Source organism: Nuphar pumila, chromosome 4 (assembly GCF_984573655.1).
Source record: "Nuphar pumila chromosome 4, dmNupPumi1.hap1.1, whole genome shotgun sequence".
NCBI lineage: Eukaryota > Viridiplantae > Streptophyta > Magnoliopsida > Nymphaeales > Nymphaeaceae > Nuphar > Nuphar pumila.
The window spans coordinates 92,404,277-92,427,849 of record NC_143252.1 but is presented as its reverse complement, the minus strand read 5'-3'; positions in this window follow the sequence as shown (position 1 = coordinate 92,427,849).

The following is a 23,573-nucleotide window of genomic DNA, read 5'->3' as shown; positions in this document are numbered from 1 at the left end:
GCCACTGCCAATGTGTATTTTACAAACTTGTGGAAACAAAAACCATTTCTTCCTTATGGTTGTCTTTTAATCCGTATTTTTAGACATTTCAAAGTTCCTTTAACAAATGAAAAACACATTGAGCAAAAAGAGTTCTTTGATCAAACAATTTTTAAAAGAATGAAAATTAAATATCTGCCTCCTTTAAATGTTGATCAAACTGAACCATCTGATCCTAATAAACCATCTATTTCTGAACCTTCACCTTCTGCGACACCTTCATCTCATGCAAAAAGAAAGAAATTTTCGACAAATCAAGACCATAATGAAGTTATGCAGAGACTGGAAGCTTTGGAGCTGCATCAACACACTTTTCGTGAAGATGTGACTCAACAACTTGCTTCAATTCAGAAGGATGTAACTGCCATTAAGGATTTGCTAAACTCTCTTGTCTGATCTTTGTTGTCTAAACTTTCATACTTTATGGGTTGTAATATTTTAAACTTGTATCTCTATTTTGCTTATGCTATTTCAGCCCTTACTCTTTTTTTATTCTGACAAAGGGGGAGAAAAAGATGATAGCAATTACATTACAGGAGATCTTGCATGAGAAATGCAAAATTAAGAGAAAAAGAAAGCTTTGAATGAATGTATTTCTAAATGCATGAAGAAATGATGAATGGAAATGCAAACCAATCAATATGTGATATATGTGCTTTAAATGTGCTAACTTTTAATGTTTTGCAGCATATTGATAGGGGGAGTAAAATCTCCATCTATGCATCTAAATGCTTCATCTTTGATTAAGTTTGTCATCATCAAAAATGGGGAGATTGTTATGACAATGAAGCCATACATGATACTTCAAGTACAAGGTTTTGATGATGAGCAAGTGGAATCAACTGCATTTCAGCTAAGGCTATAAAGAAATTATAGAATTCAGTGAAGAATCTTTGAAGACTAGTGTGCAAATGTTTAATTCATTAAAAGTCTTAGATTCTTCTAAGAGCCTTACTTAGAGTGCATATTTAGGTTGCATTTCACCTTAAAAGTCTTTAGAAAAACTTTTCTAAAAAGAACCCTCATGAAAATCTTTTTTGAAAACTCTTTTCTTAAATTTTCATGTTTATTAGTCGACCAATAGTCTTACCAGTCGACTAATCCTTTTGCGCCATATTTTCTAAAATGTCATTTTTGTCAAATTAGTCGACCGAAAGTTTTATCAGTCGACTGGACAGAATGTCTGTTTTCTGGAAAATTAGCAGCAGTCGACTAATGGTTTTATCAGTCGACTGAACAGAACATGTGTTTTCTGAAAATTTAGCAGCAGTCAACTAATGCTTTTTATCAGTCGACCGAACAGAATGTTTGTTTTTCAGAAGATTTTAGCAGCAGTCGACTAAAAGATTTTTCAGTCTACTGATGATATTATCAGTCGACTAACTTTTCTCAAGTCGACTAAGTTTCAAAAGTTTAGATTTTCAAACGGCTCAATTAACAGACCAGTCGACCGACGACAACGGTCAGTCTACTAATAACTAACTATTAGTCGACTAACTGATGTTTCAGTCAACTAATTTTGCCGTTTTCCTGAAACTTCAAAAAGGCGTGCCTTTTCATTTTTCAAACATTTTGATCATTCGAAATGGACAGTTTTGACACCTTTCATACCCTCAACATATGGAAAACTTTAACTATAAATATGAGTGCATTGTACACTAAAAAACAACAAGAATTCAATCGATTTGAATCATTTACTTATTGATTTTCACTCCTATTCATTCAAGTATTTGTTTTCTCACTCACGTGATATTTTCACTTCAGTTTTTCACTCAAATCACTTTGAGAGATAGTGAATTCGTGAGTAGAGTGTTTCAACAACCTCAAAAGCCAATTGCATCTCATTTTCATTCAAAAGGAAGGCTCATAGGTTGTATTGTAAGTTGTTATTTCTTTTCTGTAAAAATAAGGACTCCTTGGTTTAAAGGAGTTGTTTGCTTTCAGTAGGGTTGTTACTGAAAGTGGGACCAGTTATGGTCTGTGTGATCTTGTAGTTTACAAGGTTGATAGTGGATAATCTCAAGCGGGTTTTGCTTGGAGACTGGATGTAGGTCGGGTTAGACCGAACCAGGATAAAATCTTGTGTTCTTTGTGTGTTTGGTTTGAGATTTGCAAAATCATTCTATATTTCGCAGAAAATTTTAAAAGCACTATTCACCCCCCCTCTAGTGCTTGTTGCCTCGATCCTAGTGCACTTTCACATAGGACCATGGCATGCTGGATTCTTTCTTTTGCTGCTCGAGACAAGGTGTCAAGTTCCTCGTAAGCTCCATACTTGCGATAGAATCCAAACAGATCGATGAACTGACTTTCGTTGATCTCGGTGAGAGGCCAAGATCTGCTCCCTGACGCTCTTTCTAATGCTTCTCGAACATCTATTCCCTTGACATTGATCAGGAACTGCTGCTCGACCGGATCATCAGGCTGACCAGCTGGCTCTGGCAATCCCATGATGTCACTGAATTCATCCATTAACAGTGTTATCTCTCCCCATGAAAACCAAAAGGTGCAAGTACGTGGGTTCCACCATTCAGCCATAACTTGAATCAAACTGTCGTTGATGGTTCGCTTGCCCACTGCCGATGCCATCTTCAATCCACAATCGTCCAAGTGGTCTGGGAACATACGTGAGAAGGTGGCAAACCAAGAATAATACCACCGGGGGAAGAAGAAATGAGACTGGATGACCCGATGATCCAGGGTTTCATCCCTCATTTGATAGAAGACATGATCTTCGGTAAAAACAACATCAGGGGAATTGGATGCCATCGGAATGATACTGAGGCAAAAAAGAAGAGAATTTAGATAGAATGCAGGACTTACGGATAGACTCTTGATGAAAGAAGAGAATATACATAAATCCTTAAAATTTTGAAAGATTAAGGGACTTTAGAAAAGGAATTTCCAGGGTTTTTCAAAGAAAAATTTGACACAAAAGAGAAAAGAATGTAGGTAAAGAAAGAATATACACCTGGGGTTTTTTAAAATAAGGGGAGATTTTGAATAATACACCCAGAGTTTTGAGAAGGTTTGATATATATAGGAGAATACAAGGAAACATCATATAATCCAAGCCGCACAAACAAGGATGCGCACACAGCACTCCCTAAAAGGCTGACTCTAAATGCAATATTTGAAATGGCTTGTAGGACCTTAATCCTAACTCTAGGGTTCAGATCATCTGATTTCAATCAAGGTATGCCGATATACTCAAGTCGAAGCTCGAAGTACGTGGCATAGAAATAATTCTCCGGTTCTAAGGTAATGGCTTCCCAACATCCTTGAGCGCCTACCGATATACCTCGGACTATGGCCCTTAGGTACGTGGTAGGGGGGCGCGAACCCAAATAAGTGGTCCAGTTGTGAGGCTCTCTCCCAAACTATGGTTCAGTGAGACAACCCAACAACGTGAAGACCGGGACAATATAGGTAGGGATGTTTTTCAAAAACATCATCAACATGCAGATAAAACCAGAAAGCTCTAATGCAAGTCCTAAAAGGGATAGATTTAAATCAAAAGAAGCATATACTTGCATACATTGTTTGCATTCAATCCCTAGAATTGAGGAGAGTTGTATTTCAGACCTAAGTCTAATGTGAACGTGGAATAATCTCCTTAATATGGTCCTACCAAACCATACTTAGATTCTATATGCAATGATGTCAGCTTAGGACAGATTCTAGGCTCCTAAGGTTTGCATGGAAATGTAGTTGACATTTGAAGAATAAATTCTTAGATAATATTTAAGCAAAGCAAAAGGCAAAAAATTCGACCGGACGGAGACAAGTCCCATCACGGTTGCCAACTTCTGTGACCATCGCAAATTTTTTCTTCTCTTGTATTTTCTCTCTCTTCCTTCTCTTTCCTTTTTCAGCCTCTATTTCCTCCTTTTTGAAGGGAGAAAATAGAAGACAGAAAAGAAGAGAGAAGAGAATAGAAAAGAAGAGAAGAGGAAGGAACTCTTTTGCGGGGTCTCACTTGACCTTAATTTGAAAAATATTTAGAAAATTACTCGCCTCCGTGTTGAAAATATTTGCGGGAAAATCGGGAGACAGGGCTCGCTCGTCGGTACGAGGTTCGACCGTTCCTGGCACCTTTACCAGGGGTAATCGAACCAAGGATCAAATTTATGCCTTTTGCTTTGCCTAAAATATTATCTAAGAATTTATTCTAAATCTAAATGCACAAAGAATCATACTTATGCAATGCAAGGATGTATGCTCCTTTGGAAAAATGATTTGAAAACTTCTAAGTTTTCTGAGATGAAGTTGATAATGGAGTGAAGAAATGATTTAAAGGATTGATTTTGGATCTTTAGATTGGAATCCAACTCAGGATTTGAAATGGCTCGGGAAGAAGAGATTTGAATTTTCAATTTGTGGAATGATCAGGATTTAGTGAGATAAATCTGTGGAAAGAGGAATTTAGAATTAGATTTTTTGAGATAAGAATGATTTTCAAAGTCATAATGGACTTTGAATTAGAATCGATTTTCAAGGATCGATTTTGAATTCAATATCAGAATAGGAATTCGAATTTAGACTTGAGAAATAAAATTGGAATTGGCTTTGAGAATAGAAGATGAAATTAGATTTGAAATGAAATTTTGATCTAATATCTAAGATGGAACTGGATCTGAGATTTGAGATCCGAGATAGGGTTGGATCTGGGTTCTGGAATTCTAAGTGGGATTGGATCCGAAGTCTGAGATCCAAGATTGGATTGGATCCGGAATCTGGAACCTAAATTGGATTTGGATATGAAGTCTGAGATCCAAGGTTGGATTGGATCCGGAATCTGGAACCTAAATTGGATTTGGATCTAAAGTCTGAGATCCAAGGTTGGATTAGATCCGGAATCTGGAACCTAAATTGAATTTGGATCTGAAGTCTAAGATCCAAGATTGGATTGTATCCAGAATTTGAAACCTAAATTGGATTTGGATCTGAAGATCTAGAATCTAAGATGGAATTGGATTCTTGATCCCAAATGGAATTGGATTCAAGATCTGGAATCCAAGATGGGATGGGATTCTGGAATCAAATCCAAGATCCGGAAATGGAATTTGGATCTGAAGTCTGAGATCAAAGATGGAGTTGGATTCTGGATCCTAAACTGGAATTGGATCTAAAATCTGAGATCCAAAGTGGAATTGGATTCTAGATTTAGAATTGGATTTTTGAAATTTAAATTTAGAAGATGAATCAGGAATTTCAAAGTTAAATTGAACTTTGAAATTGAATTTGGAAGTGAATTTTTGAATATAAAATTAAATTCAAAGTCAAATTGGACTTTGAAATCAAAATTTAAATCTTTGAAACAAGATAGAAGAATGAATTGAAATAGAGATTGAGGAAAGATATTTTGAGATCACTTGGATTTTGGAAAAGAATTTTGAAAATATGAGGCAGTTTTATCCTAAATGATGAATGAATTTAAAGAATTTAAAATTGGATTTTGAAAAGCATATTTCATTCTTTACGTGAATTAGAAATAAGATTAAAGATATAATACATCCCTGACTATGGTCATTGAATGTATTATATAATAATCATATTCAAATTCAAGTGAAGAATAAAATATTATTTTGGTGTTTTTATAGAGTTTAGAGTGAAATTAACTCTCAATATATCCTGACTATGGCCATTGATATATGTATTGAATTAATTTTAAACCAAACTCTGATAAAAGAGAAAAAAAAGAAAAAAAATACTTAGGAAAATATGATGATTTTGAAAAGGGATCCAGTGTTATTCCATAAAAGATGAAAATCCTAAGTTTTGTTCACATCCTAACTATGGTCATTGATGCAAATCATCAACTTAGGATTTAATCACCTCCTATTAGAATGATGCATGTTGTTATCATCGCAAAAATTTTCCCCTCCCTTGCGAGAGAGAAACGAATTTGCGAGTCAAACTCGACCAAAGTTTTGAAAATGGTTTTTGAAAATTACTTGCCTTCATTTTTAAAATTTGCGGGAAAATTCCGTGGAATGGGATCCACCTGTCGGTACGAGGTTCAACCGTTCCTGGCGCCTTTACCAGAGGTAATTGAACCAAGGATCAATTACGTGCTTTAATTTGACTCAAATAGCTAAATTATGCTCTATTTTTCCTAGAATGCACAAAGAATCAGGCTTGTGCTATGAAATTTTTAAAAAAAATGCAAGTTTGAGAAACTATGATGTTTGCTTTGGAAAATTGAAATATGCTTGAAAATTGATAGGAAAACTGCTTGAAAATTGAATTCCTGGGAAATCATTGAATTTCATTGGAAGTCAGAAATTTGCATTGTAAAGTGATTTCTCAGGAAAATTTGAACTTTGGAAAATCGATTTTGAAATTTGGAATTGCTTTTCTGGGAAAATGGATTTGAGAATTCTAAGAAAATCTAAGAAATTCATTGGAAAAGGATTTTTGAAATGAAAAATAGATTCTCAAGTAACTAGATTCTCAGGAAAATAGGAAATCTGAGAAAATCGATCTTTTTGAAAACTTGAAACATTGAAATTTGAGAATTTTAAAACATTGGAAAATCTTGGTTTGAACTTGGGAAATGCTTTGAAATCTCTTTTGAAAACTCAGTATTTTGAGAAAATCAGATCCTGAGAAAGACTTGGAAATTCTTGAGAAAGTTGAATTTTCTGAAATTGAAATTGGAAAATGAATTTGAGAATAATGCAATTTGAATGATATGAATGAATGAATTTGAATTTGAAAAGGGAATTTCCATTCAGGAATTGAGAAATCCTTTTGAAGTTTTGAGAAATGCAGTGCATTTTTGAAGTTAGCCTAAGTGTGTAGGCTGAATGTGGCTAATATGAAGATCATAAATCTTGGTTTTCTTCGTATTCTGACTATGACCATAAATACGAATCTCACCGAGTTTATAAACTTCATAAAAGCTTGTGCACGTGTCATTCGTGTAAACCATAGTGAATTTGAAAGAAATATGCATGAATCATACATCAAATATTGAAATTTGCAGAAATTAAACTATATGCAATGCAACCCTATTCTAAGCAGAAAAGTAACTCTTATTCGAAATTATTACATTTGAGGTTACATTGAATTGAAATAAAAATAAATAAAATCTAAGTCTTCTTCTTGAATGTTCCTGCAAAACTAGAAAACAAGGTTAGCACAAAAATGTAGGTTTTACTGAATTTATTCGAAAATATGGGAAATTATCGGATATTATTCAGATATAAACCCAAATTCATACCCCCTTTGATATAAACATGATAAATAATGAATAAATTTTGAAAATAAACTTGGAAATTCGAAATTGGTGTTAAAATGACCAAAATACCCCTAATGACCTTGAAATCAGGGTTTTCTTAAAGAAATTTTATAAATTTTGGAATTTTGAAAATCAAATGAAATAAATCAAACATAACATGATAAAATATGATGATATGCATGAAATTTTGGAGAATTAGAAATTGAAATTTCGAAATTTAGGTCAAAATGACCAAAATACCCCCGATAACAAGACTATGGCCTTGAAACCAAGGTTTTCTGAAATAAATTTTACAAAATTGAAAAATATGAAATGCAAATGACATTAAAATTAACCCTAATACGATTCTACATGCTTATGTGCATGATAAAAACCCTAAAATGACGAAAATATCATAAAAAATCAAATTTAACCTGATTTTCGCTTCTGAACTTAAAGATAAACTAACACATGGAGAAAATGAACTTGGAATTAAACCAAATTTGGCATGGAAACCTAAAATAACTCTAAAAACAGAATGGAGCTCGAAAATATAATTTTTTTATTTTTTTAAATATGAAAATTCAAATAAAAACCCTAAATTTTGTGATTTTTGCCTAAAATGTTGATTCTAAAGGGGATTTAGGATATCAAACTTCCATAAACATTTCCCAAATTTTATGGGGTGACAGAGGACAGTAAGGCAAGGATTTTTGCCTTTTACATTTTCTAGTTTTGACCTATGGTCGGAGCTGTGCCACTCCGGCAAGTCGGATCGGAATCCGGCGACTCTAGGATTTAGGAGAAATAGACAGGTTTCGGTAGAAAACATGGAAAAAATAGAATACAGATGGGAAAAAGTCTGAAATTGTGGGAAACTGTCCCTCACAAACAGAGTAAGATTTTATCTTTTGACAACATTGGTATTCGAGTTATGGTTTGGAAAAGGACACGCTGTTATCAGAGACCTAAATCTCTGAGATTTCTGGACATTGAAATCTGTTAGACAGAAAGGGAAAATCCGGTAAAAATAATGAAACAGATTCAAAACTTCCCAAATTTTGGGAAATGTCAGGAAATTATGTTAGAAACAACTTTGATGTTGAAAGTTTTTGCAGACGGGCTACAGATTGGATGGACTCGGTGCATTAGAGTCTGTCTATACCCTGACAAAAGAAAATCGATATTTTCCCAAGGGTGTGAGAAATCCGATTTTTTACAGAGGTCAAAACTAATTGGAAAAACCTCAAAATTTCATATCATTAGTAGATTCAATCTTGAATTCACTGTGATTTTTGAAGAATGATTCAAATCCCATCTAAGGGTGAATCCGAAGGTTTTTGTCTGCTAAAGCAGGAATTGAAATTTTTGGATGACAGAAAACCCGATTTAGGGTTTGATCGGTTTAGAAGGGTTCCAAAACCCAAATTGAATCAAATTTTCGGAAATAAAACAAAGACATATAATCCTACTTGATCTAAAATTTACAGAATTTATTGGTGCAGAAATTCTCATAAAATAATGCATGGATTTTGCACAAAATTGAAATTCTTATGGATTCTAAATCAACTATTAATAGAACTATATGAAATGAACAAAATACATAATGGAATTTAACTAAATGCAATTTTTAAATCTAAAATTGTATGAAACATGGAAATAAAATCAAAACCATCATGAAGGGTGTATGACCTATTTTGATGTTGGCTCTCAAAATGAGAGAATCAATCCCATAGATAGACGAATCTCATCGTTTACTTAGCCTAAATACGTGAGATGAAACTACTATCATATTTTTTTTTTAATTTAAGAACTATATATATATATATAAAACATTCATACCACTGTCAATTCAATCTTCGACTTGACTTTATAGCATCCATAAAAATAAAATAAGACTTGGATTTACCTTTGTACTGGTGGGAACGATGGTAATGAACCGGTTGAGGATGAGGTTTCGAGGCCCGAAAGGGTGGTTGGAGATAATGGTATGGATGTGGACTGATTGCACTTGATGGGGTTGTTGTAGATGATAACCAGTTGCAAAGGAGAGGAAGCAAAAGGCTGGGCGCCAATGAGGCCTATGATGCTGCCAACATGGAAGGGTGTTGTTGGACTCAAGGTTGGATGGCTTGGAGATTGCTGTCGTGATGAAGGATGAAGGATGAAGGATGAAGGTGGAGGAGCTGCAGCGGCTGCTTCAAGATCACTGCTACTATGCTGAACCAGTGGTGGAGAAGAGGCTGACGGTGGCTGGTTGCACTGCTGTGTGGCTGGGCAGGGCGTCCAAGGAGGCTGTCTTGCTGTAAAGAGGCGTGGCAATGGCTGCTACAAAGGAAGGAGTTGCTCCCTGATGAAGGGCTGCTTAGGCTGAAGTTGAGGATTCCCTTGTGGTGGCTGCAGCTGCTACAAAGGGAGGAGGAGCCAACTGCAACAAGGAAGGTGATGTGCCGGCTGAAGGAGGGAGCTTCAACGTGGAGCCTGTTGCTGGAACAATGGAAGTTGGTCTGCCTTTGGCTGAAGCTGGAGCAGAATGGACCAGCTACTGTTGGAAGGTAAGGATGGTGGCTGTGTTGGTGTTGGAGATGAAGACGTTGCTGCCTTGGCTGGAGAGAGAATCTCCTTGGTGGTGCTGTGAAACTTGAAGACGCTGGACTTCAAAGGGCTGCAAGAGGGAGTGGCTGGATTGTTTGAAGAAAGGTTCAAAATGCAGCCATGGAGGCTGCAACTCAAGAGAGAGAGAGATAGAGAGAGAGAGAGAGAGAGATGAGGGAATAGGCTCCCGTATCTTTTTTTTCTTTTAGCTTTTTTTGCTAACTTAGGTTTTGATGAAAATCAAAACCTAAGTTCCTAAAGATATTCTATGAATCCCAGGTAGTAGCCATTTTTCTTTGGAGGAAAATAGGGAGGGAATAAGAAAGAAAGGGGAAAGAAGGAAGGGAAGGAAAATGAAAGAAGAGGGGAAGAAGGAAAAAGAAAGGAAAGGAGGGAAAGGAGGGAAGAAAGAAGAGGGAAAGGAAGAGAGGCTTACGTGAATGGCTGGAGAGGAAAGGAGGAGGAAAGAAAGAAAGAAAGAAAGAAAAAGAAAGAGGGAAAGAAAAGAAATAAAATAAAAAATAAAATAAAAATAAAAAAAAAGAAAATGGAGGAAAAAGAAGAAAGGAAGTGGGCTGGAGGTTTGGGCGACCCCCTCGTGGGTCCCACCTCTCTAAAAAAAATAAAAATAAAAAATAAATAAAAATCAATAAAAACAAAAATAAACAAATAAAAAAACATCTTTTTTTTTTAAATAAAATAGAAATGTAAATGAATGGGCCATCTCAGAGTGGGTCCAAATTTTGATTTTGAAATTCATTTTGACGATTAGAGGGGTAAAATAGTCTTTTCAGAAAGTTTCCAAACGAAACGAGCTATTTTTGGCAGTTTTTGAAACGAACTCGGATTTTGAAGTTCATTACCTCGTTGCGAAGCAAATCCAATATAGAATTGAAAATTTTAATTTTGAAAGAAATTCAGATTGTTTTTCTCGAGAAAATACTTCCAAATTTAATTCCAGACGAAACGAGCTATTTTTGGCAGTTTTTGAAACGAGCTCGGATTTTGAAGTTCAATACCCCGTTGCGAAGCAAATCTAGTGTAGAATTCAAAAATTTGTGTTTGAAATAAATCCAGATTATTTTTCTTGAGAAAATATTTCCAAATTTAGACTCTTGGGGGTAAAAATGTCAATTTTGACAAACCTGAGGTTTGAAATTGATTTCTGAAAACTTTTAAAACTCAATCTGGATTGAAATTTATAAAACTGGAGTTCTGGACTTCAAAAATGAAATGAAATGTGATGAAATGTTATGAAATGCTAAGAAATGATATGAAATGATGAAAAATGACATGCGAAATGCAGACCGTGAATGAAGAATTTTAGATGTTAGACCCCGATTGGCAGCTGTACTAGTTTAAAAAGCATTAAAATTGATAAAATTTGCAAAATAGCTCAAGAAATGGTTTTCGGGACTCTACTGGGTCAGAGTGACACTGAAAATTGGGGTTAGAGCTGGATTGAACTGAGATGAGCTAGATTGAGCTGGGTTTTAGAGTTTCAAAACTCAAATGAACTCACCAGACACTGACTCAACTGACCTTTCCGACTGAATTTTCAAGAAAAGTTGCCATTTTTAGAGAAATGGTACGGAATGGTCACTGGAGTGAAATGAATTACGAATTTGAGCTGGCTTTGAGCTAAAAAAAAGTTAATAATACTGACATGAACTAAAATTGAAGCTCGAACATTAGCTCAATTGACTGAACTTAGCTCAATTTCAGCTGAAAGAGCAGAAATGGACTAAAATGGGCTCCTGGACACTTAGAAATGGTTTTGAACTGAAACAGGAGCACTCGAACTCCTGGTGAGCTCAAGTTATACTCTGGGGGATAAGACGGACTGTGAATGACTGACTCACAGACAATTGGCTTGGATTTGAGCAAGAAATGAGCTCATTTCTGAAGAAATGATCCCATTTTGGCAGGAATTGTCAGAAATGAAAATGGTCTTCTCACTGTGAGCTCAAATGAATTTGAAATGACTGATATTCTAAATGTTCTGAACTAACCAATGAGCTTAGTTGACTCCGACTGACTGGGGTCCGGGATGACCTAGGGGTAAAATGGTATTTTTCCTAATGAAAATGGGTAAAATGTTGATTTTTTGAAACTGACTCGGGGTTTGACTCCTACACTGACCTACAGGGTTGGCACTACACGAGGAGGGATTTTTAAGAATAGATGAGGAAAATTTGAGGTGTTTACACATGTGCCATTCGTGTTTCACCATTTGTGAAATTTTGAGAATTAAAGGCGAAATGAGATAATATACATAATTTATGAAATTTGCACGCTCATACATTCTAATCTAGTGCTAGAAATATAGAATTCTCATTTATAGCCTAGCTATTACATCATGGAATTAATATTAAAATATCCAAACCAAGAAAATAACATTTTTCATACACTTCCTGCAAGATCCAAATTAGCTTAAGATGAAAGATATGTGTACAAAAAGACATCATGTTGTATGCCCATGATGGAGTGGATATCCAATGTGTCCATGTGATATATTGTGCTAATGTGAGAACAAAATTCAAAGTGTACATGAGATGATGGAACACTCATATATCTAAATGAAGAATGTATGCAAAACGCATAGGACTAAGTATATGCATAGGACTAAGTATATGCCTATAAGGACATATCTACCTATGTATAGGCCTAAGTACACATGGAAATGCAATCCTAATATGCATATGTGATATTTATATACAATAGGTATGCACAACATGCATATGCAGTATGAGATACTCACGCCCATGTATATGTGTTGCAGGTAATGGAGATGATGCTGGTAATGAGTAAGTGGTCTAGACTATGGCTGTACCCAAGTTATAATGAAACACAAACAAGGCTACTTATTGTGAAATCCCAGCTTTTAATCTAACATAACCTGCTGCAACATGCATGTGCAGTGATGTTTTACAGGATATACATTACAAAGGATCTGTAGTGATGCCATATGTATATGGGTGCAGGAAATGGATACATGCTATTTGAGATGAGTGCCATATATACAGGGACGGTATTGCAACTATACAGTAGATCACAACAGTTGAAGAGGATAATCCATGACTGGGACTCATTGTAAAATGAGCGTGCAATATATAGGCAACATGCAAACAAGGAAACATTGACAAACGACAAGTGGTTCATTATGGGCTATCAGTAGCGAGTTAATTTCTGCAGAATAATTTCAGTGACCACAATAGACACAGGAGATTTGTGCCGGCATTTCAGATATATGTCTTTTTTTTACAACCAATCCCAACGAACTGGGTCCTTTCCCACATGATTTTTGGATTCCAATTTGACAACAGCTAGAGACAACACAGCTGGTTTACAATATAGCACCAGGAGTCCTCTTAAATCTATTTCGGTTTTTCAAAATAAACTTTTTCTAAAAGAACGTAGGTAATTCAACACAGCTAGAGACAACACAACTTGTTTACAACACAGCCGATGCACAGAACATAGTATCATCATATGCAGTGTGAAACTGGTAATTCAATTATGATATTTTTAAAAGACTTCACTAAGTTCAGTGTGAGCTACAACAGGATTCACAATATAAACAAGGTATCGTTCATGCTGTAAAGGGAAAATGTTAGAGGGAATCATTGCACTTGCCCAACTGATTTCAATAAAAAAAATAATATCCAGGATAATCAATGATGAATAGAACAAAGCAACAGGGTTTTTTAGTTTAAACTTAGCTCCAGCATGAAGAAATTTCGGCAAAATATCAATTGATACTAACTTTTTTATAAGAGAAAGTATATCCAACTTCAAATAAAAAAAAAAGAGATGAGATGAAACTTAACTGGTGAAGGAAGGTCCTAGGTATGCAATCCTGGTAGCCTTGTGTTGTAGGAAATAAGAGAAATAATGAGGATGTTAATGGCGGATAGATGCAAAAGAGTCGTGTGGTTGATGCGTGATTCTCAAGGGGTGAAGCAGATGTCCTTCCTCTCAGAGTCTATTGCTTGTTCCCCTTTTAAGGAGGAAGAGGAGAGTTCTGGAAACGGGGAGGCCGTTGGCGATGGATGGTTGGAAGGCCATGAGGGAGTTCGATGATGGAGGGATGAAAAAGCTCAACAGGGAAGCTTCTGGAGGGTGGCCTGCGAGAGGGTGGGGATGAAAGTCGTTGGTGATGGAGGGTGCGATGGGCGGTGGAAGGAGAAAAAGGCGTTGTCCCCCTTTTCTTACGAAGGGCCTTCAAAGAAACCCTAAAAAAATAGATTCAAAGGGAGCCCTTTTATTTTCAGGTTTTTACAAAGAGGGGGCTCCCTTCAAGAGTTTTCTAAAAAAATGTGGTTCTTCATAAAAACGTTTTTCAAAAAGGGGTTTTTTTAGAAAAGGATATTTTCAAAAGGAGGTTTTCAAAACTATTTTTTTTCTTTTCTATTTTTTTATTTTTTTGTTCTTTTCTTCATTTTCTATATTTTTTTTTGGTATTTTTGAAATAAAACTATGGAACTAAGGAAAATAAGGGATTTAAAAATCATTTTATAATTTTTTTTGAGAAATATTTACAAAAGAAGGGTTTTCTAAGAAATCGAGGTTTGATTTCTTCAGAAAATGAGTTTGGATTCAGAATTTTAGAAGATTTTCGAGTTTTTAACCTCGAAGCGAGAAATATAGAGCAATTAATCCAAATGGATGCCGTATGGACTGTCTGAGCCATTCAAAAACTATTTTTGGTATTTTTGTAATTTTAATTTAAAAATTGGACAACGGGGCTCAGATTTGGATTTTGGCAATGGATCCGGATCCGAAATCGAGTCAGCTATATAAAATGGATTTAATTTCAGTAAAACCTAAGAAACAAACTGGTATTTATATTTAAAACTGACTCAATTACCCAGAAAATGAGGGTAAAGGGAAAAAAGGGAATATTTACAATATTTTGAAAAATTTGGGGTGTTCACAATTATGGAACTCTCGAGGTTATTAAAAAGTTGAGGGTAAAAGAGGAATTGAAGTGGAAGTAGCGTGTCCGGGTGAAGTGGCTAGTGGCAGGCGATGATAACACCAGATTTTTTCACTCCTATGCATCTCATCGCCATAGAGAATTGTGTCATCCATTTATATTGAAGGCATCTTATATTAGGATCAAACAGTCAAACTGGCAATTATTGAATATTTTAAAAAGTTGTATTCCATACCGGCAGATTCAGGTGGCGTCATTGACTCAGACTTCTTTGGGATGATTCCATAACATTAAGCACATGTTTTACAACGAAGGTTCACTAAAGATGAAATTTATAGGGCCATTAAGGAGTTGTCCGGATGGAAGGCGCCAGGAGTGGACGGTTTTCATGTAGCTTTTTTTAGCAAGTTTTGGAATTGCATTAAGTACGATGTAGTCCAAATATTTAGCAAGTTTTATCATAATTCTTGGTTGCCCAGATGTGATCATTGCAAAATTTTTCCTCTTGTATCCTTCTTTTTCTTCTTTTAGCCTTTCTAACCTCTATTTCCCTTTTTGAATGGGAAATAAGAGACAGAAAAGAAGAAGAGAGAAGAGAAAAGGAAGAAGAGAGAGAAACTCTTTTGCAAAGGTCTCACTTGACCTTAATTTTGAAAATGTTTTGAAATTACTTGCCTCCATTTTAAAAATTTGTGGGAAAATGGAGAGATGAAATTCGCTCATCGGTACGAGGTTCGATCGTTCCTGGTGCCTTTACCAGAGATAATCGAACCAATGATCGAATTTATGCCTTTTTGCTTTGCCTAAATATCATCTAAGAATTTATTCTAAGTTCAGATGCAAAAAGAATCATGCTTGTGCGATGTGAATGCAGAGATGTATGCTTTTGAGAAAAATAGTTTAGAAATTTTGAGATTTTCTAAGTGATTATGAAATAAATTCGATAATGTAGTGAAGAAATGATCCAAAGGGTTGAATTTGATTCGAAAAAGTTAGATTTTGAATCTAACTTAGAATTTGAAATAGATCAGGAAGAAGAGACTTGAAATTCCAAGTCTTGGAATAAGCAAAGTTTGGAAAATGGATTTTGATTTAAAGAAATAAGAAGAAAAGGAGATTTTGAAACTGAGATAAAACTTTTAAAGTGAAGATGAATTTTCAAAGTTAGAATAAACTTTTGAATTTTGTTTTTGAATCCAGGATTCGAATTTGAAATGGAATCTTGAAAGGGAATTGAATTCTGGATTTAAAGTCTGAAATTAGAATGGATCTTGGGTCTAGGTGAAATTTGAAAACAGATATGGATTTGAAATCTGGATTTGGTTTGACCGACCAGCTCGAAAGCAGGATTTGTTGACCGACCAGCTCGAAAGCAGGATTTGTTGACCGACCAACTAGAAAGCAGGATTTGTTGAACTACAAGCTCGAAAGCAGGATTTGTTGACCGACCAGCTCGAAAGCAGGATTTGTTGAACTACCAGCTCGAAAGCAGGATTTGTTGACTGACCAGCTCGAAAGCAGGATTTGTTGACCGACCAGCTCGAAAGCTGGATTTGTTGACCGACCAGCTAGAAAGCAGGATTTGTTGACCGACCAGCTCGAAAGCAGGATTTGTTGACCGACCAGCTCGAAAGCAGGATTTGTTGACCGACCCGCTCAAAAGCAGGATTTTGTTGATTTAAAAATGATTGACATTAATGAAATTGTAACCCGAAGGCTTGGAAAGTGATAGATATTGACAAAGTTGTAAACCGAAGACAATTGTGGGAGATTTGAATTATCCTTCAAAAATCACAGTGAATTTATAATTGAATCTACTGATGATCTGGAAATTTTGAGGATTTTCCAAAAAGTTTGGACTTCTGTCAAAAATCGGTTTTCCCAGACCTCTGGGAAAATATTTATTTTCCTTCGTCAGGGTATAGACAGACCCTAATGCATCTAGTCCGCCCAATACGTAGCTTTTCTGCGAAAACTGTCAACATGAAAGTTGTTCCTAACATGTGTTTCTATCATTTTCCAAAATGTTGGAATTTTTGGATCTGGTTCAGTATTTTTACCGGATTTTATCTTTATGTCTAACAGATTCCAATGTCCAGAAATTCCAGAGATTTAGGTCTCTGATAACAGTGTGGCTTTTTCCAAACCGTAACCCGAAACCCAATTGTGTCAAAATATCAAACTTTCCCCTGTTTGGAAAGGATATTTTCCCACAATTTCAGCCTTTTTCCCATCTGTTTACTATTTTTCCTATATTTTCTACTGAAACCTGTCTGTTTCTCCCAAATCCTAGAGTCACCGGATTCCGATCCAACTTGCCGGAGTGGCACAGCTCCGACCATAGGTCAAAACCAAAACATGTAAAAGGCAAAAATTCTTGCCTTACTGTCCTATGTAACCCCATAAAATTTGGGAAATGTTTATGGAAGTTTGATATCCTAAATCCCCTTTAGAATCAACATTTTAGGCAAAAATCACAAAATTTAGGGTTTTTACTTGAATTTCTATATTTAAAAATATAAAAAAATTAGAATTTCGAGCTCCATTCTGTTTTTAGGGATATGTTAGGTGTCCATGCCAAATTTGGCTTAATTCCAAGTTCATTTGCTTTATATGTTAGTTTGTCTTTAAATTTAGAAGCGAAAATCAGGTTAAATTTTATATTTTATGATATTTTCGCCATTTTAGGGTTTTTATCATGTAAATAAGCATGTATAATCATATTATAATTAATTTCAATGTCATTTGCATTTCACATTTTTCAATTTTGCAAAATTTATTTCAGAAAACCCTAGTTTCAAGGCCATAGTCTTGTTATCAGGGATATTTTGGTCATTTTGACCATAATTTCGAAATTTCAATTTCTAATTCCATGAATTTTCATACATATCATCATATTTCATCATATTGTATTTGATTTATTTCATTTGATTTGCAAAATTCCAAAATTTACAAAATTTCTTTCAAAAAACCCTGATTTTAAGGTCATCAAGTGTATTTTGGTCATTTGACCCCAATTTCGAATTTTCAAGTTTATTTTCAAAATTTATTCATTATTTATCATGTTTATATCAAAAGGGATATGAATTTTGGGTTTATATCTGAATAATTTCCGATAATTTCAAAATTTTTTGGATAAATTCAGATAAACCTACATTTCTGTGCTAACCTTGTTTTCTAGTTTTGCAGGAACATTCAAGAAGAAGATTTAGTTTTTATTTCTTTTATTTCAATTCAATGTAAAAATCAATGTAATATTTGGAATAAGAGTTACTTTTCTGCTTAGAATAGGGTTGCATTGCATATAGTTTAATTTCTGCAAAATTTCAATATCTGATGTATGATCCATGTGCATTTATTTTAAATCCACTATGGTTTACACGAATGGCACGTGCACAAGCTCTTATGGAGTTTATAAACTCGGTGGGATTCGTATTTATGGCCATAGTCAGAATACGAAGAAAACCAAGATTTATGATCTTCGTATTAGCCACATTCAGCCTACACACTTAGGCTAACTTCAAAATGCACTGCATTCCTCAAAGTTTTAAAAGGATTTCCCAATTCCTCAATTGAAATTCCTTTTTCAAATTAATATTCATTCATTCATATCATTTAAATTGCATTATTTTCCAATTCATTTTCCAATTTCAATTTAAAAAAAATCAATTTTCTCAAGAATTTTCAAGTCTTTCTCACAATCTGATTTTCTCAAAATCCTAAGTTTTCAAATGACATTTCAAAGCATTTCCTAAGTTCAAATCAAGATTTTCCAATGTTAACGTTCTCAAATTTCAAAAATCCCAAGTTTTCATAAATCAATTTTCTCAAAGTTCTCATTTTCCTGAGAATCCATTTTCCATTTCAAAAGTCATTTTCCAATGAATTTCTTGATTTTCTCAGAATTCTCAAATCCATTTTCTCATAAAATCAATTCCAAGTTTCCAATCTCAAAACCAATTTTCTCAGATTTTCAAGTTTTCTTGAGAAATCACTTTCCAATGCAAATTTCTGATTTCCAATGAAATTCAATGATTTTCCCAGAAACTCCAATTTCAAGCACTTTTTCAATCATTTTCCAAATGCATTTCAATTTTCCAAAGCAAACATCATTATTTCAAAACTTGCATATTTTTTTAAATTTCATAGCACAAGCCTGATTCTTTGTGCATTCTAGGAAAAATAGAGCATAATTTAGATATTTGAGTCAAGTTAAAGCACATAAGTGATCCTTGGTTCAATCACCCCTGGTAAAGGCGCCAGGAACGGTTGAACCTCGTATCGACAGGCCGATCCCATTCCACGGAATTTTCCCGCAAATTTTCAAAACGGAGGCGAGTAAAATTTCAAAACCAATTTTCAAAATTTTGGTCAAGTTTGACTCGCAAAATTTTTTCTCTCTCGCAAGGGAGGGGAAAAATTTTGCGATGATAACAAATTTGGCGACCGTGATGGGACCTGTCTTTGCCTGATCAATTATGTGCTTTGACTTAGCTTAATTATCAAAATTATGCTCTATGAAATGTCAGCTTTAATTCTTGATATCATGTGAACCTAGGAGGCTAGACTTGAACCCAGCTGACATGGATTGCATGTAGACTAGGCATGGTTTGGTAGGACCATATTGAAGAGAATTATTCATAATCACATAGACTTAGGTCTGAAATACAACACTCCTCAATCTAGGACTTGTATGAAAACAATGTTTGCTTCTTCAAAAATTTTCAAAATTCTATCTCTTTAGGATTTAGAGCCCTCTGTTTGCCTACATGTCATCATATTTCAAAAACCACCCCACCTATGTCTACCCGGTCTTCACGTTGCTGGGATCTCTTCCAGAACCATAGTTCGGGACAAAGCCTCACAACTGGACCACTTATTTGGGCTAGCACCCCCTGCCACGTACCAAGGGCCATAGTCCAACGTATATCGGCAGGCGCTCAAGGATTTTTGGAAAACACAAGTCTAGAACCGGAGATAAATTTTTATGCCACGTACATTGAGCCTCGGCTTGAGTATATCGGCATAACTGGATTGGACATAGTTGATCTGAGCCTAGAGTCAAGATTAGGGTCCTAAAGCTCTTTCAAAATCAATGCATTTAGAGTCAGCTTCTTAGGGAATGTTGTATGTGCATAATTGTTTGTGATTGAATATATGATATTCATTTTTGCCTTATTTTCTCATATTTTTCCCAATTTTTCCAAAATACCGAACAATTTTCCAAAATACCTCATTTTCCATCTTTTGTGAAATATCTCCTTTTTCTCAAAAACCCTGGATGATTTTTCCAAATTATCCACCTTTTCTTCAAAACTCCACGTGATTTTCCATTCTTTCGTTCCTCTGGACTTCGAATTTCCAGCTTTTTATTTTATCCTGCCTGCAATTTTCAAAATTCTTGTATTTTTTCAAAAGTCTAATTTCTAATCTTCACATCTTTCAGTCCAATGGCATCCAGTCAGCTTGACTATGTTTTTCCTGAGGGTCACATCTCCTACGAGGTGCGACAATGACTTATCGAGCATCGAGCTCTCAGCACCGGACCCTTCTTCCCCCGGTGGTACTATGTCTGGTTCAAAAATTCTCTCGTATGTTTTCGGACCACTTGAGCGATTGCGGGTTGGAACTGGCATCTGCAGTGGGAAAGTTGACAGTCAATGGCAATCTGATCCATGCGCTAGCAGAGCGATGGAATCCGCGTACCTGCACGTTCTGGTTTCCGTGGGGCAAGATGACACTACTGATGGATGAATTTTCAGAGATCAGGGGACTGCCTGAGCCAGCCGGTCAGCCTAGAGATCCGTTAGACCAGCAGTTTCTAATTAATGTCAAGGGTCTGGACCCTAAAGATGTTGTGGCTCGCATGACACAGCGTAAATCTTGGCCACTGATTAAAGAAAACGGGAATGAGTACGTGAGCCTGATCGAGATCTACCGACAGTATAGAGAATTCGCAGAAGTCAGCTCGCTATCCAGAACAGCTCGAGAGAGAATTCAGCATGCGATGGTTTTGTGCACTGTGGGACTTGCTTTCTTTCCAGACGAACAGAACTATGTGGATGTCAGAATAGTTCAGCTTCTGAGGAGATGGGGAAGTCGACAGACCAGACGTCTTTCGATAGCCATGGTCGCGCTTGCTTTTCTATACAGAGGACTGACCCGCTTCACAATGGGAGAGTCCATCTTAGTCGAGGGATGTACCTATGCTCTTCAATCTTGGTTCCTTCATCATGTGCCAACTAGATCAAGTTCGTTCAGATTCAACGACAAGGAGCTCCTTCCAGTTGCACGATATTGGTTTCTGATCGATTATCTGCAGGAAGAGGATGTGGTATGAGACTATTTTGATCAAGAATTATCATCTCCCAGATACACCTATGCATATGGCAAGAGATTCAAGTTGCTTGGTCCATTCTTCTGTGCCTACTATCATCCAGAGCGGTGTGTTCGACAGTTTTCTCAGAGACAAAAGCACATAGAGATGCAACTGCTATCAGGAGTCGTGCCAGAATTCGACCTTACATCAGCGCAGTGGTCCGGAACATACCCTACTGCCAGATATGGCTGGGACTCTTTTGTTACTCTTTCACTTTTTCCAGGCCCTCGTGTCTCTGCTAGTTATAAAGAGTGGTGGCAATATGTCTGTCCACCCCCTCTTTCCCAAGTTTATTATTGATGCAATCATATTTTTTCTTCAATAAAAAAAAATCCTTCAACTTTCATTCTATCATGGTTTGACGACCTCACCTAGGTGACAAGGCATATTTGCAGATGTTCGTTCTCCTTGCAAAGAATGGCAACACAATTGTCGTGACTCCAGCGGCGACCCAATCCCTAGTAATGGAATATTCTTTCAATTATCTACCAAATTCTCATCAAATATTTTTCCTATATTTATTTCTATCCTGAATCTTCATCAACAAAATTTAATCATCCATCTTATTCTGTAGAGAGTATCAGTATTCCCAAGTGGTTCAGATCAGATCAAGCAAGAAGACGCCACTGTATCAGTGCATCAGTGATTTTAGAAGCAGGCAAGAAGAAATGGATTCTCCAAGATCTGTCAGAAGACAGAGTCTGAATGATAGGGATGACATTGATCCTGCTACATATCAGATGTTCAAGAAAATGATGATTAGGATGATGTCTGAGCAAGCTGAAGACAGTCTCAGAAAGGCTCCCATCAAGGAGAAGACATTTGTCTCCTTCTCTGAGAATATCACTGGCAAGAGCAACAAGTGATTTGGCGCGTGTCTGCCTGATATTTTACTCTCTCTGATGTCCTCTATCATCGTGGATTCAATTCTGAATATTCCAGATGCCTAGACGAAGATGAAGCCAAAGAAGTCGTGCGGGAGGTATACTAAGGCATTTGTGGTGGTCACGTCGGCTACCAAACTCTTATCAAGCAAATCATCTAGGCAAAATATTACTGGAAAACTATGCAACACTATTGCTATCATTTTGTGAAGAAGTGTGTTCAATGTCAGATGCATGCACCTTCCATTCATGCACCAGCGACATATTTGCAATTTGTCGTCTCGCCATGGCCATTTTCTATGTGGACCTTTGATGTTGTGGACCCCAACACTCCTTCTGTTTCAAACAGCTACAAATATTTTCTTGCCACAACAAAATATTTCACTAAATGGGTTGAAGCTATTACTTTGCGTACAGTAGAAGGTCGACATGTGGTCTCATTCATCCACAAGAATATCCTTTGTCGTTTCGGCGTACCGCACGATATCGTGTCAAACAATGACAGTCATTGCAAGAATGAGAGAATGAGGACATTTGGCTCAAAGTTCAGAATTCAGCATCATTTCTCTGCTCCCTATTATCCTCAAGGGAATGGTCAGGCAAAGGTCGCCAATTAAATCCTGATTAGAGTCCTAGAGCGAACTTTGGAAACAGGCCATGATTGGCATGAAAAGATCCATGATGCATTGTGAGCATACAAAACCACCACTCGGACACCAACTAATGCTACTCCGTCAGAACTTGTCTACGAAACTGAAGTAGTACTGCGTCTACATATTCAGAAATCTGCCTTGAAGTTTGCATCACTGCTGGAGTTATCGCTTGATCAGTATCAGCAGCAGCGACTGGTACAACTTGATTTTCTCAATGAAAAAAGCCTTCGAGTAGCAGAGCACGCTCAATCATATCAGCAGAGGGTAGCCAAACAATATACAAAATTTGTCATTGAAAGGAAATTCTGAGTCAATGATCTAGTGCTCAGATCAACGTCCTATCTCAAGCACTGCTCGGGTAGCAAATGGTCGCCTAATTGAGAAGGGTTGTATGTTGTCGAGAAAGCATTACCCCACAATTCATATCTGTTCATCAATGCCGATGGTGTAGAATTATCTGGCCCCATCAATGCTCAACATTTGAAAAATTCTATACTTAAATTCACTATTCCATCCTTTGTAATTCCTCAATATATTTTCTTCAATAAGGGTCAAATTCTTCTTTCCCAGTTACACTGGGGCATTATTTTGAAAATTGTCTTCAAAATGTTCCTTATGCAGGCAGGATCACACAAATCTCTCATTTTGCATGCATGTGCACCCATTTGCATTCATTTGCATTTGCATGCATTCATTCGCATTCATATGCATCAATTTGCATTTGCATCAAACTTCCCCTTTAGGTTAAGGGATAAACCTGAGTTTTCCTTTCAGGTTAAGGGATAAACCTGAACTACCCATTCAGGATAAGAAATAATCCTGAGACCCCGACAATCATTCTCGTTACAATTCCCAAATA